The sequence below is a fragment of the Lonchura striata genome, chromosome W (assembly GCF_050655825.1).
Source record: "Lonchura striata isolate lonStrDom1 chromosome W, ASM5065582v1, whole genome shotgun sequence".
In the NCBI taxonomy this organism is placed as follows: Eukaryota; Metazoa; Chordata; class Aves; order Passeriformes; family Estrildidae; genus Lonchura; species Lonchura striata.
Window position 1 is genome coordinate 39973036 of NC_140743.1, and position 7103 is coordinate 39980138.

Below are 7103 nucleotides of genomic sequence, written 5' to 3' on the forward strand. Positions count from 1 at the left end.
TTCACTCACTTTTCGTAAATCATGCACCAGTCTCCATTTTCCTGATTTCTTGGGGATGATGAAAATTGGGGTGTTCCATGGACTGACAGAGGGCCAAACGTGTCCAGCTTCAAGTTGCTCTTGTACTAATTGGTCAGCAATTTGCAGCCATTCTTCTGACATTGGCCACTGCTCAATCCACATGGGTGTTTCAGTCAACCAGGTAATTTTGAGGATGGGAGGCTGCTCTGCTGTGGCCATCATGGAAAATGCTGATCGGTGGTCAAAACCATCCCAAGCTGGGAAAGCACATCTCTGCCTATCAGTCCTGGAAGCAGTTTGGGTAAAGGCATGACATATACTTGAGTCACGATAACTTGATTGTCTTAAAAAATGATGCTGATGGGGTCTCTACTTACTGAAGGAATCTTCATTCCACCCACTCCTACAATGTGGGAACTCAGAGCTCACAAAGGCCAGTTGGATGGCCAGTACATCTGATTGATAATTGAGACATCTGCTCCTGTATCAAGCATTGGTTCCAATCGAACACAGTGTGAACCATGTTGTAGTTGTACTTTCTTGTATGGATGATCTTTCAGGTTAATTGTAAAGAAGACATCGTGGCCAGTGGATCCAAAGCCATTGTCTTGTCTTTCAGATGAAGTTGGCTCTTTTGGGCGCTGGCGATGTGGCAGGAAATTTACAATTGCTACAATTTGGGCAATCTTGCTTCCTTTGGGAATTGTCACAGGTGGTTGCAAGGCATGAACCATTATTTTCACTTGACCAGTGAAGTCTGCATGAATGACGCTGGGAATCACAATCACACCTTGTTTACTTGTGGAAGATCTCCCCAGCAACAAACCTCCAACTAGAGAAGTTGTGCTGTACATTGGACCATTAGTAGGAATTAGGGTTACCTTTCTATCATTCAGAGTGACTTCTGTTACTGTGGCCACATCGATTCCAAGACTTCCCCAGGTGGCAGGTGAGTTGTTCAACAGGAAGCTGTTCTTGGAGTCTGTGGGTTCAGGGCATCGATTATTTGTTCACACGATGCCTCGACGCTGCGCTGGCTGTTTCCCGCTCTGTGACAAGCTTCTGTAGCATGATTGTCAGTGTTGCACCTGTGACACCACACAGTCTTTTGGCAGTCTCGTCGGAGATGACCTGTTCCACCACATCGAAAGCAAGTGGTTTTAGATGATCTAAGGTTAGGTTGACTCTTGCTGCGACAAAGAGAGTTGTTACCATTGCTGCCTGATAAGGCAGCTGCAATTATGTGTCCTTGTTGTTGAATTTCATCCTGGATAGTTGCTGTGAATGCCACAGTTTGATTGCTTTGTTCTGTGTGTGTGGCTCTGACAAGCATCTCATCGACTGGACAGCTTTGAGGAAGGGTGGCTAAGATGGTTCTTGTGTGTGAGTTAGCATTTTCAAAAACAAGTGAGCAGAATAAATGTTCCTGAACGTTTGGTGGCACATCAGGAGCATCCTTCAAAGCAGCTGCCAGCCTATCAATAAATTGTCCAAATGGTACAGTGGTTCCTTGCTTTATGGTCGCATAGGATGCTGATTTTTTCTTATCTGGTACCAAAAGCAAAGCTTGATGGGCCAGCTTCTGTGACAATTGATGCATTTCAATGGGGAAGGTAAGTTGCACTTGGTTGGTTGCTTGTGGTCCATGCCCAGTCAGCATATCTGGCTGGACTCCATAAAAAAGGATCCCCAACATCTGTATGTTTGTTGGCCTCTTCAATTGCGAAACATCTCAATTCCCTTTCAAACATGGGAAACTGGGAGGGTGTCAGTAGCAGGGAGGCAATACTAAATGAATCAGCGGGACAAAGCACATCTGCTGTAAATATATATTGAATGATGTTCCTGGCTACTTCTGACCTGATCCCATAAGTGGACACTGTCTGCTTAGCTGATTGTAGGATTTTCCACTCATGGAGCTCCCACATGGCATCCGTGGGGGGACGAGGGGCTGGCGCCGACTCGATCTCATCTCCACCCCGGTCTCCGCCTTGATTTCCGCCCTTGTGTTCCGCCTCCTGACTCAGCTCCGTTTCGTCACCAACTCCGCCTGCCTCCTCAGGTGTCACCCCGCTTCCCGAGGGACACGGCGAGGCTACTTCCGGGTTCGCATCACTCCGCGGGACCGCCGAGCTGTTAACATCCGCTGTCTGCGGGCGCACTTCCGCCTCTGTCATGCCCGCGCACCCTCTCGGTCTCGCGCCGGCCGGCTCTGCGCTCGCTTCTATATGAGTGACAAAATCCTTAACAGAGGGACTGACTGGAGCCTTCTGCCTTCGCACTGGCCGCATGTTACAAACACTAAAGAATTTTTCAACCCAAGATGGCTTCTGGACCTCTAGCTGTTCCGGTGTGGACCGCTCAAACGCCTGAATTCTGGCTTATGCGGCTTTTTTCTCCGCGGCCATGCTTTGCAAGGTATTTAAAACCTTTTTCCAAATACATCTGAACTCCAGTACCATTTTCTTGTCTTTTCCACCCTCAATCACTGCGTCCCAAAGCAACTGCCCCAGTTCTTGCCGTTCGGTTTCACTAAAAATCAGTGAAGGCTTTTGCAACTTGCCTTTGTTCCTTGCCCACAAAACCAACTGTTCTAAATCGGCTTCTTTAACTTTTTCAGCTCTCTTTGAGAGAATATGGAAGAGAATCCGCAAGGAAGCCTGCAGGTCCCCATCCATGGTGAATTTTCACCCTCTCTGTCTGCGGCTTACCTCAAACCACCTCCGCGGGGCGCTCCATTCACTTTTATTTGGCGCGGCAGCACTCCTGCTCCAGCTCCCAGCCCCGGCCATGTCCCCACCTGCTGTTCAGGCCTCTCGAACACCAGGGTATTTTTTCTGCTCCAGCAGGCTCCCGCAGCCAGTGATGCAAAAAGCCTTTTTTCCTCCCGTCAAGAACGGCACAATTTGGATTCTGGAGTCTTTAGCTTCGTTCACTTGATCCTTGTTTGCAAAAGATCGAATTTAGGATCCCAGTCTCCGTCGCTATAAAGCAATGTGGACCTGATTTTCGTTGCGTGACTCAAACTCGTCTACCCATTAGCCTAAAAGTAATTTGGGAGCCTTCGGAGCGTCCTGGGTCCCTGGTTCAGGGCGCCACTTGAACTCAGGGTCCTCATAAAACAGGAAAGCTGGACAGGACAGAACACACGTCAAACCAATATGATTAATGCAACATTTTTATTCGAGAGAAGATGGCAGTTTATATACACTTCTACATAGTTTGCAGTTTACAAAGGCACTTTCATTGGCAAGCTAACATTGTTTATCTTTGTCTTAAGGTGGCCTAAACCTCACACTATAAACCTATACTACTTCACACCCAGACAGCCCTGTGCTTCTCATCACACCTTAATACAATTTCTAACTGCGCCACAAGCTCTTAATTTCTAACGTTGTCAGAGGCTGGAAGGTCTCACAAGGCCCAGATCTGAGGCCTAGACTGGAGTAACTCAAATGTCATTCCAAACACAAATCATGCCTTCTCTCCTTCAGAAATGTTGCAACATCCCACAATTCCAATAAAGATTTGTAGGAAATTGGTATGTTTATTCATACTGCTGTGGAGCATTTCGGGACTCATTGCCCTTTAATGCACATGCGTACTTCTGAGAACTCTTGATCCTTTTTTATTACCCTTACTAATTTCCATATGCATAGAATGTCACAATAGGTTCATGCATATTCATTCTGCTGATTTCACGTTACACTCACAGCTAGTTACACTTGTACTCAGTTTTTGTCAGAAAGTACAGAAAGAACTCCTGGGTCACTGCCCTGTCTGTTTCAAGGTCCGAGGAGTCTTTCTTATCTCTTATCTTTTAGTGTGGAAATTTGCATTCTTTCTCCTTAGCTGGGGTAGTTTTTCTAGGCCTGCAGTCACCAGACTAAACAGCATATTTAGCAAGCTCAAAGTAGCACATTTCCCCTAAATCCAAATGGATTCCTACCCTGTTAAATTTTTACTGTCTCACCCTCCCTGGTACATCAGAGGCCCATGCCCCGGGAAATACTTGACTTAATATCTCTTCACTAATTTCCTCCTTAATTTCAACGGCTGTTAATGTTAAACTTAACACCTTTATGTACTTTTTATCATTCACCTCCAGAGTAACCTCCCCATTTTTGAATGTAATGGTTGCTCATAACTGCTCCAATAAGTCTCTCCACAAAAGTGCCTTTGGCAAATTTGGCACATACAAAAACTTGTTTCCCCCATTGTTTGCCCAATTTATATTTCAGAGGTTTACAAAAATATGCCTTCTCAGACTGGCCAGTTGCTCCCCGCACTACAACATAATCATTCTCCACAGGTACTAAAGCTTTATTTAAAACTGAATATGTGGCCCCTGTATCAACCAAAAATTCCACTCTTTTCCTTTCTTCCCCCAGCCTCATTGTTATAACCAGTGCATCCGCTGGGATGGAATCCCCTGGTCCTCCTCAGTTGTTTTGTACATGCGCAACCACTTGTCGGTCACCTCATCTTCGTTCTGGGCACTGGTTTTTCCAGTGACCAGTTCTTCTACAGATTGCACACTGGTGTGAAAAATGCATATTTTATGATTGGCTTTTCACAAATGTTACAATGGATATTATATGTGTAATGTTAGAAAGTTATGCTTTAGTATTAATTCTCTTAAGTAGTGTGTTAAATATAGTTTTAGGTTTCAACATAATGTTAAAATAGAGACTATGTATGTGGGGAAGTTTGTTTTTTTTAGGAATGAGATACTCGCTTTGAGGAACACCTAAATCTTCCAAAGGAGAGGAATTTATGGCTTCTTATCAGAAGAAGCTAATTTCTTCAGGCCTTGCTCAGACTCGAAGACGCCAGGGGATTAAAGGAAACAGCTGACATACAACAGACAGAGTTTCTTGTTTAGAATAGAATGTATGCATAACCATAAAGGATGTATGAATATGCAACAAGTGTATTGGTTTAAGGGTGATTCCTTTGTTCACAAGTTATACTTTTCGTGACTTAGTTTCCGAGAGCATCCAGACGTCTGTAATTCTTTGCTTTTTATTATCTTGTAATTGTCCTAACTCTAAACTTTATTACTCTAATTGTATTATTATTTTTATAACCATTTTATTATTATTAAACTTTTTAAAATTTTAAATCCAAGTGATTGACATTTTTCACACTGGTTTCTGCCCGGCTGAGGTGGACCTTGTCTGGGTGGTCCCTGCTTGCGTCTCCCTTGCCTTTCCTCCTGTACCACTGCTACCAACTTTTTCATTCCTTGTTTATATCCTTTTTCCCAGTTACTAAATACTCTCCATGCCTCTTCTAGCAAGACTTCAAGGTTTCTCCCTTCTCGCCCTCGAATTTTCTGAAGTTTGCGCCTAATATCTCCAGCAGACTGTCCCAAAAATTAATTAACTAGCTGATTCATCCGTATCTCAGACCCTGGATCCAATGATGTATGGCGACGCATAGCATCCTTTAAACGCTCTAGAAACTCAAAAGGAGTCTCAGAAGGCCCCTGCTTAATAGAATACAATGCAGACCAATTTATGGTCTTTGGAATAGCTCTTTCCACTCCTCTTGCTATCCACTCCTGATAATCTGCTAATTTCCTTACTTCTGCTGATACATTGGGATCCCATCTTGGGTCTTGGAGGGAGAAATATTCTCTTACCTGCTTGCTCTTGCAGTGATCCTCTGCCAAAGTTCCTGCTGTCTTTAAGATCAGCTGTTTTTCTGTTCCAGTGAAAGCATCCAGTAGTAACTGGATGTCAGCTCAATCTGGATTGTGTTGCTTGATAACATATTGTTCACGTTTGACAGTAAGTATCGGATTGATGTGATAATTCCTAGAAATCCTTTCCTATGCCTCTAAACCAAGAGTGGTAAAATGGCACTTTAATCATTAATTTCCCTCCTTCTGGTCCCACTGCATCTTGCAGAGTGGCCTGTAACGCTGCTTGCCTCCTAGTTCTGGATGAAATTGGACTGCCAGGAGGGGGACGGGTTTGACTGGATGTGCCTTCAGAGTCTGAGCCCTCATCCCTTTTGGGAAAATCCTCCTCATCCTCATCCTCATCCTCCCTTCTCCTAGGAGGAGCTTTTAACAAATCAGATATATCTCATTCTTGTGCCTCAGCATGATAAACTTTGTCCGATCTCATACATTGCTGTCCTGTATTGCATGCTGAACAACATTTGATTTGCCCTCTCTTTACTTTGTTTTCCTTTTCAAGAGCTAACACCAGTGGGTCAGAGAGAGCTCTGAGCCGACAGTCCCTCTGCCATTCCAGATGATTTCTTAAAGCAAAAAACATATCGGCATACCAAACTTCATCCCATTTACCTTCCAGTCTTAAAAACAGCATTAACTGCAATAAGGTATTATAATCTAAAGTTCCAGAGGGTGGCCACTTCGCTCCATCCTCCAAGCTGTATAATGGCCACCAGCGTGTGCAATATTGCATTAGATATTTTTTTTTTTCCGAGCCGCCCCTACTGGCGACTTCCTTCCAGTGGGCCAAGATACACCCCAAGGGTCTAGCCCAGGGAACTTGTTTGCTCTGGTTAGTTCCCATTATCTCCTTGTCCTATATTGTTTCCACCTTCACAGAGCCTCACAGTCCTTTACCAGTTTTCCTCCTACACACACCCCCAGGTGGCAGGTATCAAATGTGATCTTCCGCACACAAGCTTTAAGATCTTAGGTTCTGAATCAGCTTGATCAGGAAACCTTTGATTTACACTTGGGACATATGCCCTGACACCTACTAGAACAGCAATACCAGTGCCTCTCACAAACTCTGCACTGCAATAGTACCCAGGCAGAGTGCCAGCCTCTTGATGCACCAAAGGCTCCCGGGAATTGTCCGCAGAGGCAGGCTATTCCGTTTATCACTTTAGAGATTTCTAAATCCTCTACGGCATGTTGTTCTCAGTCCAGACTTACAATATTACCAGCTGAAGTCTGATAGAGCCCCTTTAAATTAACTCATTTGTCTCCTCTATCTATCCAGTAATTACAGGATTCACAAACGCCCAGGGATCAAGTCCAAACCACTGAGGCAGAGGAACCCCCTGAGTTTGTCTAGCCATGGTTAAAATGTGCA

The 7103-nt window shown here is 44.5% G+C and overlaps 1 pseudogene; it reads right to left on the minus strand.

Annotated features, from left to right (window-relative positions):
- Window positions 1-828: 828 nt before the first annotated feature.
- On the minus strand, window positions 829-3011 carry LOC146763183 (uncharacterized; annotated as a pseudogene).
- Between the last annotated feature and the right edge of the window lie 4092 nt (window positions 3012-7103).